The 13,205-nt window shown below is 36.3% G+C and overlaps 11 non-coding genes and 1 pseudogene across 11 annotated transcripts; all 12 read right to left on the minus strand.

The window, feature by feature from the left end:
- Positions 1-41: 41 nt before the first annotated feature.
- LOC134305466 (5S ribosomal RNA) lies at positions 42-160 on the minus strand. Its single transcript, XR_010008543.1, has one exon. It is a non-coding gene; the product is annotated as a 5S ribosomal RNA (ribosomal RNA).
- A 296-nt stretch (positions 161-456) lies between these two features.
- Positions 457-575, minus strand: LOC134305474 (5S ribosomal RNA). Its single transcript, XR_010008551.1, has one exon. It is a non-coding gene; the product is annotated as a 5S ribosomal RNA (ribosomal RNA).
- Positions 576-2,519: 1,944 nt separating this feature from the next.
- LOC134305592 (5S ribosomal RNA) lies at positions 2,520-2,638 on the minus strand. The gene has a single exon (XR_010008664.1). It is a non-coding gene; the product is annotated as a 5S ribosomal RNA (ribosomal RNA).
- Positions 2,639-2,946: 308 nt separating this feature from the next.
- LOC134305593 (5S ribosomal RNA) lies at positions 2,947-3,065 on the minus strand. Its single transcript, XR_010008665.1, has one exon. It is a non-coding gene; the product is annotated as a 5S ribosomal RNA (ribosomal RNA).
- Positions 3,066-3,361: 296 nt separating this feature from the next.
- Positions 3,362-3,480, minus strand: LOC134305475 (5S ribosomal RNA). The gene has a single exon (XR_010008552.1). It is a non-coding gene; the product is annotated as a 5S ribosomal RNA (ribosomal RNA).
- Positions 3,481-3,768: 288 nt separating this feature from the next.
- On the minus strand, positions 3,769-3,887 carry LOC134305476 (5S ribosomal RNA). The gene has a single exon (XR_010008553.1). It is a non-coding gene; the product is annotated as a 5S ribosomal RNA (ribosomal RNA).
- A 280-nt stretch (positions 3,888-4,167) lies between these two features.
- On the minus strand, positions 4,168-4,286 carry LOC134305583 (5S ribosomal RNA). The gene has a single exon (XR_010008656.1). It is a non-coding gene; the product is annotated as a 5S ribosomal RNA (ribosomal RNA).
- A 280-nt stretch (positions 4,287-4,566) lies between these two features.
- On the minus strand, positions 4,567-4,685 carry LOC134305477 (5S ribosomal RNA). The gene has a single exon (XR_010008554.1). It is a non-coding gene; the product is annotated as a 5S ribosomal RNA (ribosomal RNA).
- Positions 4,686-4,973: 288 nt separating this feature from the next.
- On the minus strand, positions 4,974-5,092 carry LOC134305478 (5S ribosomal RNA). The gene has a single exon (XR_010008555.1). It is a non-coding gene; the product is annotated as a 5S ribosomal RNA (ribosomal RNA).
- Positions 5,093-5,376: 284 nt separating this feature from the next.
- Positions 5,377-5,495, minus strand: LOC134305594 (5S ribosomal RNA). The gene has a single exon (XR_010008666.1). It is a non-coding gene; the product is annotated as a 5S ribosomal RNA (ribosomal RNA).
- Positions 5,496-12,474: 6,979 nt separating this feature from the next.
- Positions 12,475-12,593, minus strand: LOC134305479 (5S ribosomal RNA). The gene has a single exon (XR_010008556.1). It is a non-coding gene; the product is annotated as a 5S ribosomal RNA (ribosomal RNA).
- A 288-nt stretch (positions 12,594-12,881) lies between these two features.
- Positions 12,882-13,000, minus strand: LOC134305664 (5S ribosomal RNA; annotated as a pseudogene).
- Between the last annotated feature and the right edge of the window lie 205 nt (positions 13,001-13,205).

A 13,205-nucleotide genomic window follows, 5' to 3' on the forward strand; every position in this document is an offset into this window, starting at 1 on the left:
AAATGACACTTCATGAATGGGGCTGAAACCAAAAAATAAAAAGCTTACAGCACTCAGTATTCCCAGGCGGTCTCCCATCTAGGTACTGACTGAGCCCAACCCTGCTTGGCTTCTGAGATCAGACGAGATCAGGCGTTCCCAAGGTGGTTTGGCCGTAAGCGAAAGAAGCTGGATTTAAAGGCCTGTTATAGCTAGTCAGCCAGCTATCTGAGTGCTAGCCAGCTATCTGGGCTGGAATTACATTGGAAGGCCTTTCATAGATTAGATAGATAGATAGATAGATAGATAGATAGATAGATAGATAGATAGATAGATAGATAGATAGATAGATAGATAGATAGATAGATAGATAGATAGATAGATAGATAGATAGATAGATAGATAGATAGATCCTTTATTATGCTAGCTAACTGCTAAATGACACTTCATGAATGGGGCTGAAACCCAAAAATAAAAAGCTTACAGCACTCAGTATTCCCAGGCAGTCTCCCATCTAGGTACTGACTGAGCCCAACCCTGCTTGGCTTCTGAGATCGGACGAGATCAGGCGTTCCCAAGGTGGTTTGGCCGTAAGCGAAAGAAGCTGGATTTAAAGGCCTGTTATACAGTGCCTTGCAAAAGTATTCAGCCCCCTTGAACTTTTCAACCTTTTGCCACATTTCAGGCTTCAAACATAACGATATGAAATTGTAATTTTTTGTGAAGAATCAACAACAAGTGGGACACAATCGTGAAGTAGAACGAAATTTATTGGATATTTTAAACTTTTTTTAGAAATAAAAAACTAAAAAGTGGGGCGTGCAATATTATTCAGCCCCTTTACTTTCAGTGCAGCAAACTCACTCCAGAAGTTCAGTGAGGATCTCTGAATGATCCAATGTTGACCTAAATGACTGATGGTGATAAATAGAATCCACCTGTGTGTAATCAAGTCTCCGTATAAATGCACCTGCTCTGTGACAGTCTCAGAGTTCTGTTTAAAGCGCAGAGAGCATCATGAAGACGAAGGAACACACCAGGCAGGTCCGAGATACTGTTGTGGAGAAGTTTAAAGCCGGATTTGGATACAAAAAGATTTCCCAAGCTTTAAACATCTCAAGGAGCACTGTGCAAGCGATCATATTGAAATGGAAGGAGTATCAGACCACTGCAAATCTACCAAGACCCGGCCGTCCCTCTAAACTTTCAGCTCAAACAAGGAGAAGACTGATCAGAGATGCAGCCAAGAGGCCCATGATCACTCTGAATGAACTGCAGAGATCTACAGCTGAGGTGGGAGACTCTGTCCATAGGACACAATCAGTCGTACACTGCACAAATCTGGCCTTTATGGAAGAGTGGCAAGAAGAAAGCCATTTCTCAAAGATATCTATAAAAAGTCACCTGGGAGACACACCAAACATGTGGAAGAAGGTGATCTGGTCAGATGAAACCAAAATCGAACTTTTTGGCCACAATGCAAAACGTTATGTTTGGCGTAAAAGCAACACAGCTCATCACCCTGAACACACCATCCCCACTGTCAAACATGGTGGTGGCAGCATCATGGTTTGGGCCTGCTTTTCTTCAGCAGGGACAAAAAAGATGGTTAAAATTGATGTGAAGATGGATGGAGCCAAATACAGGACCATTCTGGAAGAAAACCTGTTGCAGTCTGCAAAAGACCTGAGACTGGGACGGAGATTTATCTTCCAACAAGACAATGATCCAAAACATAAAGCAAAATCTACAATGGAATGGTTCACAAATAAACGTATCCAGGTGTTAGAATGGCCAAGTCAAAGTCCAGACCTGAATCCCATCGAGAATCTGTGGAAAGAGCTGAAAACTGCTGTTCACAAACGCTCTCCATCCAACCTCACTGAGCTCGAGCTGTTTTGCAAGGAAGAATGGGCAAAAATTTCTGTCTCTCGATGTGCAAAACTGATAGAGACATACCCCAAGTGACTTGCAGCTGTAATCGCAGCAAAAGGTGGCGCTACAAAGTATTAACGCAAGGGGGCTGAATAATATTGCACGCCCCACTTTTCAGTTTTTCATTTCTAAAAAAAGTTTAAAATATCCAATAAATTTCGTTCCACTTCACGATTGTGTCCCACTTGTTGTTGATTCTTCACAAAAAATTACAATTTCATATCGTTATGTTTGAAGCCTGAAATGTGGCAAAAGGTTGAAAAGTTCAAGGGGGCTGAATACTTTTGCAAGGCACTGTAGCTAGTCAGCCAGCTATCTGAGTGCTAGCCAGCTATCTGGGCTGGAATTACATTGGAAGGCCTTTCATAGATTAGATAGATAGATAGATAGATAGATAGATAGATAGATAGATAGATAGATAGATAGATAGATAGATAGATAGATAGATAGATAGATAGATAGATAGATAGATAGATAGATAGATAGATAGATAGATAGATAGATAGATAGATAGATAGATAGATAGATAGATAGATAGATCCTTTATTATTATTACTAACTGCTAAATGACACTTCATGAATGGGGCTGAAACCAAAAAATAAAAAGCTTACAGCACTCAGTATTCCCAGGCGGTCTCCCATCTAGGTACTGACTGAGCCCAACCCTGCTTGGCTTCTGAGATCAGACGAGATCAGGCGTTCCCAAGGTGGTTTGGCCGTAAGTGAAAGAAGCTGGATTTAAAGGCCTGTTATAGCTAGTCAGCCAGCTATCTGAGTGCTAGCCAGCTATCTGGGCTGGAATTACATTGGAAGGCCTTTCATAGATTAGATAGATAGATAGATAGATAGATAGATAGATAGATAGATAGATAGATAGATAGATAGATAGATAGATAGATAGATAGATAGATAGATAGATAGATAGATAGATAGATAGATAGATAGATAGATAGATAGATAGATAGATCCTTTATTATGCTAGCTAACTGCTAAATGACACTTCATGAATGGGGCTGAAACCAAAAAATAAAAAGCTTACAGCACTCAGTATTCCCAGGCGGTCTCCCATCTAGGTACTGACTGAGCCCAACCCTGCTTGGCTTCTGAGATCAGACGAGATCAGGCGTTCCCAAGGTGGTTTGGCCGTAAGTGAAAGAAGCTGGATTTAAAGGCCTGTTATAGCTAGTCAGCCAGCTATCTGAGTGCTAGCCAGCTATCTGGGCTGGAATTACATTGGAAGGCCTTTCATAGATTAGATAGATAGATAGATAGATAGATAGATAGATAGATAGATAGATAGATAGATAGATAGATAGATAGATAGATAGATAGATAGATAGATAGATAGATAGATAGATAGATAGATAGATAGATAGATAGATCCTTTATTATGCTAGCTAACTGCTAAATGACACTTCATGAATGGGGCTGAAACCCAAAAATAAAAAGCTTACAGCACTCAGTATTCCCAGGCAGTCTCCCATCTAGGTACTGACTGAGCCCAACCCTGCTTGGCTTCTGAGATCGGACGAGATCAGGCGTTCCCAAGGTGGTTTGGCCGTAAGCTAAAGAAGCTGGATTTAAAGGCCTGTTATAGCTAGTCAGCCAGCTATCTGAGTGCTAGCCAGCTATCTGGGCTGGAATTACATTGGAAGGCCTTTCATAGATTAGATAGATAGATAGATAGATAGATAGATAGATAGATAGATAGATAGATAGATAGATAGATAGATAGATAGATAGATAGATAGATAGATAGATAGATAGATAGATAGATAGATAGATAGATCCTTTATTATGCTAGCTAACTGCTAAATGACACTTCATGAATGGGGCTGAAACCCAAAAATAAAAAGCTTACAGCACTCAGTATTCCCAGGCAGTCTCCCATCTAGGTACTGACTGAGCCCAACCCTGCTTGGCTTCTGAGATCGGACGAGATCAGGCGTTCCCAAGGTGGTTTGGCCGTAAGCGAAAGAAGCTGGATTTAAAGGCCTGTTATAGCTAGTCAGCCAGCTATCTGAGTGCTAGCCAGCTATCTGGGCTGGAATTACATTGGAAGGCCTTTCATAGATTAGATAGATAGATAGATAGATAGATAGATAGATAGATAGATAGATAGATAGATAGATAGATAGATAGATAGATAGATAGATAGATAGATAGATAGATAGATAGATAGATAGATCCTTTATTATGCTAGCTAACTGCTAAATGACACTTCATGAATGGGGCTGAAACCAAAAAATAAAAAGCTTACAGCACTCAGTATTCCCAGGCGGTCTCCCATCTAGGTACTGACTGAGCCCAACCCTGCTTGGCTTCTGAGATCAGACGAGATCAGGCGTTCCCAAGGTGGTTTGGCCGTAAGCAAAAGAAGCTGGATTTAAAGGCCTGTTATAGCTAGTCAGCCAGCTATCTGAGTGCTAGCCAGCTATCTGGGCTGGAATTACATTGGAAGGCCTTTCATAGATTAGATAGATAGATAGATAGATAGATAGATAGATAGATAGATAGATAGATAGATAGATAGATAGATAGATAGATAGATAGATAGATAGATAGATAGATAGATAGATAGATAGATCCTTTATTATGCTAGCTAACTGCTAAATGACACTTCATGAATGGGGCTGAAACCCAAAAATAAAAAGCTTACAGCACTCAGTATTCCCAGGCAGTCTCCCATCTAGGTACTGACTGAGCCCAACCCTGCTTGGCTTCTGAGATCGGACGAGATCAGGCGTTCCCAAGGTGGTTTGGCCGTAAGCGAAAGAAGCTGGATTTAAAGGCCTGTTATAGCTAGTCAGCCAGCTATCTGAGTGCTAGCCAGCTATCTGGGCTGGAATTACATTGGAAGGCCTTTCATAGATTAGATAGATAGATAGATAGATAGATAGATAGATAGATAGATAGATAGATAGATAGATAGATAGATAGATAGATAGATAGATAGATAGATAGATAGATAGATAGATAGATAGATAGATAGATCCTTTATTATGCTAGCTAACTGCTAAATGACACTTCATGAATGGGGCTGAAACCCAAAAATAAAAAGCTTACAGCACTCAGTATTCCCAGGCAGTCTCCCATCTAGGTACTGACTGAGCCCAACCCTGCTTGGCTTCTGAGATCGGACGAGATCAGGCGTTCCCAAGGTGGTTTGGCCGTAAGCGAAAGAAGCTGGATTTAAAGGCCTGTTATAGCTAGTCAGCCAGCTATCTGAGTGCTAGCCAGCTATCTGGGCTGGAATTACATTGGAAGGCCTTTCATAGATTAGATAGATAGATAGATAGATAGATAGATAGATAGATAGATAGATAGATAGATAGATAGATAGATAGATAGATAGATAGATAGATAGATAGATAGATAGATAGATAGATAGATAGATCCTTTATTATGCTAGCTAACTGCTAAATGACACTTCATGAATGGGGCTGAAACCAAAAAATAAAAAGCTTACAGCACTCAGTATTCCCAGGCGGTCTCCCATCTAGGTACTGACTGAGCCCAACCCTGCTTGGCTTCTGAGATCAGACGAGATCAGGCGTTCCCAAGGTGGTTTGGCCGTAAGTGAAAGAAGCTGGATTTAAAGGCCTGTTATAGCTAGTCAGCCAGCTATCTGAGTGCTAGCCAGCTATCTGGGCTGGAATTACATTGGAAGGCCTTTCATAGATAGATAGATAGATAGATAGATAGATAGATAGATAGATAGATAGATAGATAGATAGATAGATAGATAGATAGATAGATAGATAGATAGATAGATAGATAGATAGATAGATAGATAGATAGATAGATAGATAGATAGATAGATCCTTTATTATGCTAGCTAACTGCTAAATGACACTTCATGAATGGGGCTGAAACCCAAAAATAAAAAGCTTACAGCACTCAGTATTCCCAGGCAGTCTCCCATCTAGGTACTGACTGAACCCAACCCTGCTTGGCTTCTGAGATCGGACGAGATTTTTTATTTTTTTTATTTTTTTTTATTTAATTTAGCAATCATACACATAAATACAGTAAAAGCATAAATACATTGAAAGTTACAACAATACTTTTCTGTTCACATTAAAAACATTGCTTTGTTAAATTACCAGGTTCATTTAATAACATTACATGTTTTTAAAAACAATCCGGTAAAATAATATTACATTCTTTCCAATTAAAATCAATGAAAGGATTGTTTCTTACCACCAGTTCTTCAAACTCTAGTAATTTTGATTCATTATAAAAATAATAATATAAATCTTTAAAAGTATTCTGAAGTTTTTGTTTAAAAATTCGACATATTGGTATAATTATCCCTTTTTGTTTTGTTATTGTTCTGCGTATGTGTATAGAGTACCTTGCAACTGATAAAATGAGATTTAAAACAAACGTGTTATTTGATTTTGTTTTGTTTCCAAATAGTAACAAGGGTTCCCATGCAGGTTGTTTTTCTTCTGTGTCTTCTAAAAAGTGTGCTGTTATCTTTTCCAGTTTTGCATTAAAACATTTTAGTTCATTACAATAAAAGAACATATGTTTTAGACCTTCATCTTCCTTAAAACATATTTTGCATATTGGAGTTTCTGATAGATTTATTTTGTATAGTCTTAGTTCATTAAAAATTGTATTATGTTTCAATAAAAAATCAAAGTTTTCCAATTGTAGGTTTTTAAATTTCTGATATGTATTTTTCCAGATGTTTTTAACTTCTAGATCTGGAAATAGCCTGCTCCAGTATGCATTTGCTTTGGGCTCTATCCACATCTTTTCTAGTAATAATTCATATATAGTTTTTAGTTTACATTCTTCCATTTCTTTTGTTGTCTTTTTTGTTCGTACTTTTATTTTGGGTTCATGATTTTTTTCTTCTTTTTTATTTTCCTCAATTTCTTTCATCCATTCAGATGGTATCGCTTGTTTTATTTGTTGATAGTGTTTTTCAACTTGCTTTATGTGTATTTTTACTTCTTTATCGTTGATTAGATCATAGCATGCTTGTGTAGGTAAAAAACCAGGTATTACTTCATAAAAAATATCTTTTACTTGTTTTATTCCTGCTTGGAACCATCTCTTAATAGGTATCTCCTTGCTTTCAATTTTTATGTTTGGGTTAAAAAAGAGGGGTTGATTCATGATTTGTTCCTTTCCATTTGGAATAAAAACAATAAAATCCATAAAATCACCCCATGCTTTTAAAACCTCTTTATAAAACTCTGGTATTTCTTGTGTCATGTCTTCTTTTAATCTCATGTATAGAGTGTTTGTTTTTAAATCTTCTCCTCCACATTTATTTAAAATTATTCTAAAATATTCTTTCCATCCTTGTTTGTTTTCATCTAAAAATTTTCTTATTACTTTTACTCTCATAGCTTTTACTCTTGTTTCTATATCGATTAAACCCAGGCCTCCCTTCTTTTTCGGTCCTATTATTGTATTATATGCTATTTTAGACGGTTTACCATCCCATAAAAAGTCGACGATAAAAGCTTTTATTTGTTTTAAAACCCACTGTGGGACACTGGTGACATTTAGAGCGTACCATGCTTTAGAGAGAAACAAAGTGTTGAGAATTAAAATTTTCCCCCCTAAAAATAATTGCCTCATTTTCCAAAAGTTTAATCTTGTTTTCATTTTAATTAAAATATCTTCCCAGATTATTTCTCTATCTTTTTTCTCAGTGTCTCCCATCCTAATGCCTAAAATTTTAAAACTGTTTTCTTCTTTAAAAGGTATTGTGTTTGGCAAATTTTGTGCTTTTCCTATTTTTATGTAAACTGATTTCTCCATATTGATTTTTGCTCCCGCCCCTTCACAGAATTGTTTTAAAATGTTTATTGCATTATGTACGCTCTCGATGTCACGCAGTATAAAAGTTGTATCGTCGGCATATTGAAAAATTTTTTGTTCTGTTTTGTTCATTAAAATCCCTTTTATGCTTCTTTCTTCATTAATTGCAAGCCCTAGTGGTTCAGCAGCTAGTGTATACAGTAATGCTGACAAAGGGCATCCTTGTCTTATTGATCTTTTTATTGGAATAAACTCTGTTAAAAAACCATTAACTTTTACACAACTCATAGTATTTGTATATAAAATTTTTAGCCAGCTTTTAAAATATTCTCCAAACCCCAGTGTTTCTAAAAGATTGAAAAGGTAGTCATGTTCTATTCTATCAAATGCTTTTTCAAAGTCAATGCTTACTAGGTATCCCTCTATGTTTTTTCCTTTCATGTACCATATCGTATCTCTTATGTTACTCACTGTATCTGAGATGTCCCTCCCCAACACACTGTATGTCTGATTTGTCGTTATAATTTGTGGTAAAATCTCTTTTAGTCTGTTTGCTAAAACCTTTGCTAAAATTTTGTAATCCGTATTTAGGAGGCTTATTGGTCTAAAATTTTTCAAATCATTTTTGTTTCCTTTCTTTTTATATATGATTTTAATTAAACCTTTTTTCATACTTTCTGTTAACTGCCCGTTTTCTTTAATTTCTTTAAAAACGGTAAGTAATATTGGTGTTAAAATAGATTTAAAAGTTTTATAAAATTCTGATGGTAAACCATCTAGGCCTGGGCTTTTTCCATTATTAAGGCTGTCTATTGCTTTTTCTATTTCGTTTTCAGTGATTTCCTCATCACATATTTCTTTATTTTCCTCTGTTAGTTTAATTTTTATTTTTTCATTTAAAAATGTTTCTTCTTCTTTATTTATTCTTTTATTTTTAAAAAGTTCCTCATAGAAATTGTATACTTCCTTTAAAATCTTTTCTTTTTCATCTATTATTTTCCCATCTTTTCTTTTTATATTTTTAATTAAATCTGCATTTCTCTTTGTTTTTTCTAGATCAAAAAAGAATTTATTACATTTTTCTCCATCTATTGCATATTTTGTTCTGCTTCTAATCATAGCCCCTTTACATTTTTCCTCTATTATTTCTTTTAGTGCTTCTTCTAATTGGATAATTTTTTCTAGCTCCTTCTGCAAATCTTTTCTAATTTTCATTTCGTTGTCTCTTTTTGTTTTTTGGATTTTTCTCGAGTATCTGATTGCATGTATTTTAATATCCCTCTTTACATTATCCCACCATATCCTTTTATTTTCTATAAACAGGTCACAATCTAGATTATTTAAAATAATGTTCTCGATTTCTATTTTAAAAATCCAATCTTTTAAAATCTCTGTATTTAAAATCCAGGTACCAGGTCCTCTTTCTACATCGATCAGGTTTAATTTGATTTCTAAAATTTCATGGTCACTTTCTGCGTATTTTTTATATATTGATTTTAGGATGTTATTTTCATATTGTTTATTTATCAGACATAGATCAATTCGGCTTTGTTTTAATATCCCGTTTACTATTTGTCTCCTTGAAAAATCTCTTTTATCCTTATTTCTTTTTTCCCATATCTCTAATAAATTATGTTTTTGCATTAATGCATATAATTCATCTCTTCCTTTATCTTCTTTAAATACCATTGAATTATCTAAATCAGTTTTCTTTAAAACAGTGTTAAAATCTCCAATTAATATTGTGTTACTCCATGTGTCCATTAAAACACTTATATTTGCAAAAAAAAATTTCTTTTCATTTTCTTCATTTGGCGCATGTAAATTACATATTGTTATATCCCTATCTTTTGTTTTTATTTTGAGTGTTAAAACTCTTCCTTCATTATCAGTGTATATTATATTTGTTGTGTCATAAAAACCTTTTTTTAATAAAATCGCTACGCCTCTTTTTTGCTTTGGATCATTATTAAAATATATTTCACCATCCCATATTTTTTGATAATAATTTGCCCGTTCATCACTCCATTTTGTTTCTTGTAAACATAAAATATCAGTCGACTTTGTCTGTTCTAATAGTTTTCGTAGCTTCTCTGTTCTGCTCAAACCTCGTGCATTTAAAGATGTTAAGGTTAGAGTGCTCATGAGGTTGAGCAGAATAAAAAACTCCTTAATCACTTTCATTTGAGTTCTTATATATTCCTTTTCTCTTCATTTTTAACTGTTCATGTCTTTTATTAGCCTCTATAATATTCGGCGTGACTTTCTTCGATATACGACGGCGTGTCAGACTCACCGGAATGAAAGGTTCTTCGCTGGTCTCCTCTCTTTCCCTTTTGCTTTTTTCATTAGGTCTGTCTTCTGTATTGTCCAGTTCGAGTTCCATTGTGTTTAATTCCGTTTCGGGGTCCTGTGATGTTTGTGTCCTCGTGATTTCGTGCACTGTGTCGTTATTTTCTGTGTTTTGAATGTCCATGTTCTGATCTTTCTCAGGGTTTGCGTTTTCCTGTTCTGATGTCCTCTGTGTTGTGTTGGTCTGTTGGTCGTTCTCCTCCTCCTGCCCGATTTCCATCTTTTCAGCATTTTCGCAGCTGGTGGTCTCCTTATCACTCTCCGCATCGCTCTCCGCTGTCTCGCGCCGCTCTTCTATATCCGGCTCGTGTTCACAGGTACACCTGATCATCGCCCGGTTGCAGTCCGGACATTTCGTTGAGACGCAGTCCCGAGCATAGTGTCCCTGTTGCAGGCATTCCCTGCAGGTGAGCTGGGGACAGCTCCTCATAACATGCTCCGCTGACATGCAGAGTCTGCAGACTTTAACCTGTCGGTCATGTATGATTCTGAAATACTGAGGGCCGTCCCCAGTCTCGAACCTTGCGCTATATGGTAGGGACACTACCTCTTTAGGGAATTTCACCCTAATGAACCTCGTTCCGTCGGCAATGGTGGTGTTCGGGTAGAAACGGCGCTTGAGCGGGAGAACAGGAGTCACTCCCCACTTTATTAGCTTGACCAGGATTTCTGCGTCAGATATGTACGTCGGGAGGTTAAGGAATGAGACCATCATCTCTGTTGTGGTTAATCTTCTGATGTCACATATTTGTCCTTTTATTTCTACTCCATCAAGCAACTACTCACACAGATTTTCATTTTCAAGAGTGGCCTCAAACTCGTTATTGGGTCTGGGGCGCAGTCCGATTAATTTCCCAACTCCAAGTTTTTCATTTAGAGTTTTTATAATGTCCATAGCAGATATTTCGCTTCCTTCTTTGAGCTCTATTATTAATGTTGCTTCTTTTTTGTAATCTTTTTGGTGTCCTGCTCTTGTTTTCAGTTTGTCATAGAATTGTGCTTTGTCTTGTATCTTTTTCTTCCAGTCCTCCGTCTTTTCTCTTTCAGCATGTGGTCTTTTTTGCTGATCGTTCTTCTTTTGTTCAGCGTTCTCTATTGTCTCATTTTCCTTCTGGTCTGTTGATTCCTCTTTTCTGTCTTTGTTTGATCCATTTTGCATTTCATTAATTGTGCTCTCGTTTTCAATATCTTGATTACTTAGTCCGTTTTCTTTTTCTCTGTGTCTTTGATCCATTCCTTTTTCTTCAGCCTTCTTGTCTTTTTGGTTTGTTTTGGGGTAATCCATTTCTCTTTGTCTTTGTTCCAGTCCAGGGTCATTTACCAGTTTATCCATTTTGTAAAGTAAGAAAAAGACCGACCCCCAAGCAGTTAATCTGCTGGGGGACAGCAAAAGAAATTTTATACAAAATAAACAAAAAAATTAAATCAAAGTTTAGTACAAAATTAAACAAACAAAAGTAACAAAGCAAACACACTTTGGAAGAGCCTCTCTCTTCCTGCTGCAGGTTAAAGGTCACGACTTCCTCTCACCACTAGGAGGCGCTATCAGGCGTTCCCAAGGTGGTTTGGCCGTAAGCGAAAGAAGCTGGATTTAAAGGCCTGTTATAGCTAGTCAGCCAGCTATCTGAGTGCTAGCCAGCTATCTGGGCTGGAATTACATTGGAAGGCCTTTCATAGATTAGATAGATAGATAGATAGATAGATAGATAGATAGATAGATAGATAGATAGATAGATAGATAGATAGATAGATAGATAGATAGATAGATAGATAGATAGATAGATAGATAGATAGATAGATAGATAGATAGATAGATAGATAGATAGATAGATAGATAGATAGATAGATAGATAGATAGATAGATAGATAGATAGATAGATAGATAGATAGATAGATAGATAGATAGATAGATAGATAGATAGATAGATAGATAGATAGATAGATAGATAGATAGATAGATAGATAGATAGATAGATAGATAGATAGATAGATAGATAGATAGATAGATAGATAGATAGATAGATAGATAGATAGATAGATAGATAGATAGATAGATAGATAGATAGATAGATAGATAGATAGATAGATAGATAGATAGATAGATAGATAGATAGATAGATAGATAGATAGATAGATAGATAGATAGATAGATAGATAGATAGATAGATAGATAGATAGATAGATAGATAGATAGATAGATAGATAGATAGATAGATAGATAGATAGATAGATAGATAGATAGATAGATAGATAGATAGATAGATAGATAGATAGATAGATAGATAGATAGATAGATAGATAGATAGATAGATAGATAGATAGATAGATAGATAGATAGATAGATAGATAGATAGATCCTTTATTATGCTAGCTAACTGCTAAATGACACTTCATGAATGGGGCTGAAACCCAAAAATAAAAAGCTTACAGCACTCAGTATTCCCAGGCAGTCTCCCATCTAGGTACTGACTGAGCCCAACCCTGCTTGGCTTCTGAGATCGGACGAGATCAGGCGTTCCCAAGGTGGTTTGGCCGTAAGCGAAAGAAGCTGGATTTAAAGGCCTGTTATAGCTAGTCAGCCAGCTATCTGAGTGCTAGCCAGCTATCTGGGCTGGAATTACATTGGAAGGCCTTTCATAGATTAGATAGATAGATAGATAGATAGATAGATAGATAGATAGATAGATAGATAGATAGATAGATAGATAGATAGATAGATAGATAGATAGATAGATAGATAGATAGATAGATAGATAGATAGATCCTTTATTATGCTAGCTAACTGCTAAATGACACTTCATGAATGGGGCTGAAACCCAAAAATAAAAAGCTTACAGCACTCAGTATTCCCAGGCAGTCTCCCATCTAGGTACTGACTGAGCCCAACACTGCTTGGCTTCTGAGATCAGACGAGATCAGGCGTTCCCAAGGTGGTTTGGCCGTAAGTGAAAGAAGCTGGATTTAAAGGCCTGTTATAGCTAGTCAGCCAGCTATCTGAGTGCTAGCCAGCTATCTGGGCTGGAATTACATTGGAAGGCCTTTCATAGATTAGATAGATAGATAGATAGATAGATAGATAGATAGATAGATAGATAGATAGATAGATAGATAGATAGATAGATAGATAGATAGATAGATAGATAGATAGATAG

Source organism: Trichomycterus rosablanca, unplaced genomic scaffold (genome assembly GCF_030014385.1).
Source record: "Trichomycterus rosablanca isolate fTriRos1 unplaced genomic scaffold, fTriRos1.hap1 scaffold_142, whole genome shotgun sequence".
In the NCBI taxonomy this organism is placed as follows: Eukaryota; Metazoa; Chordata; class Actinopteri; order Siluriformes; family Trichomycteridae; genus Trichomycterus; species Trichomycterus rosablanca.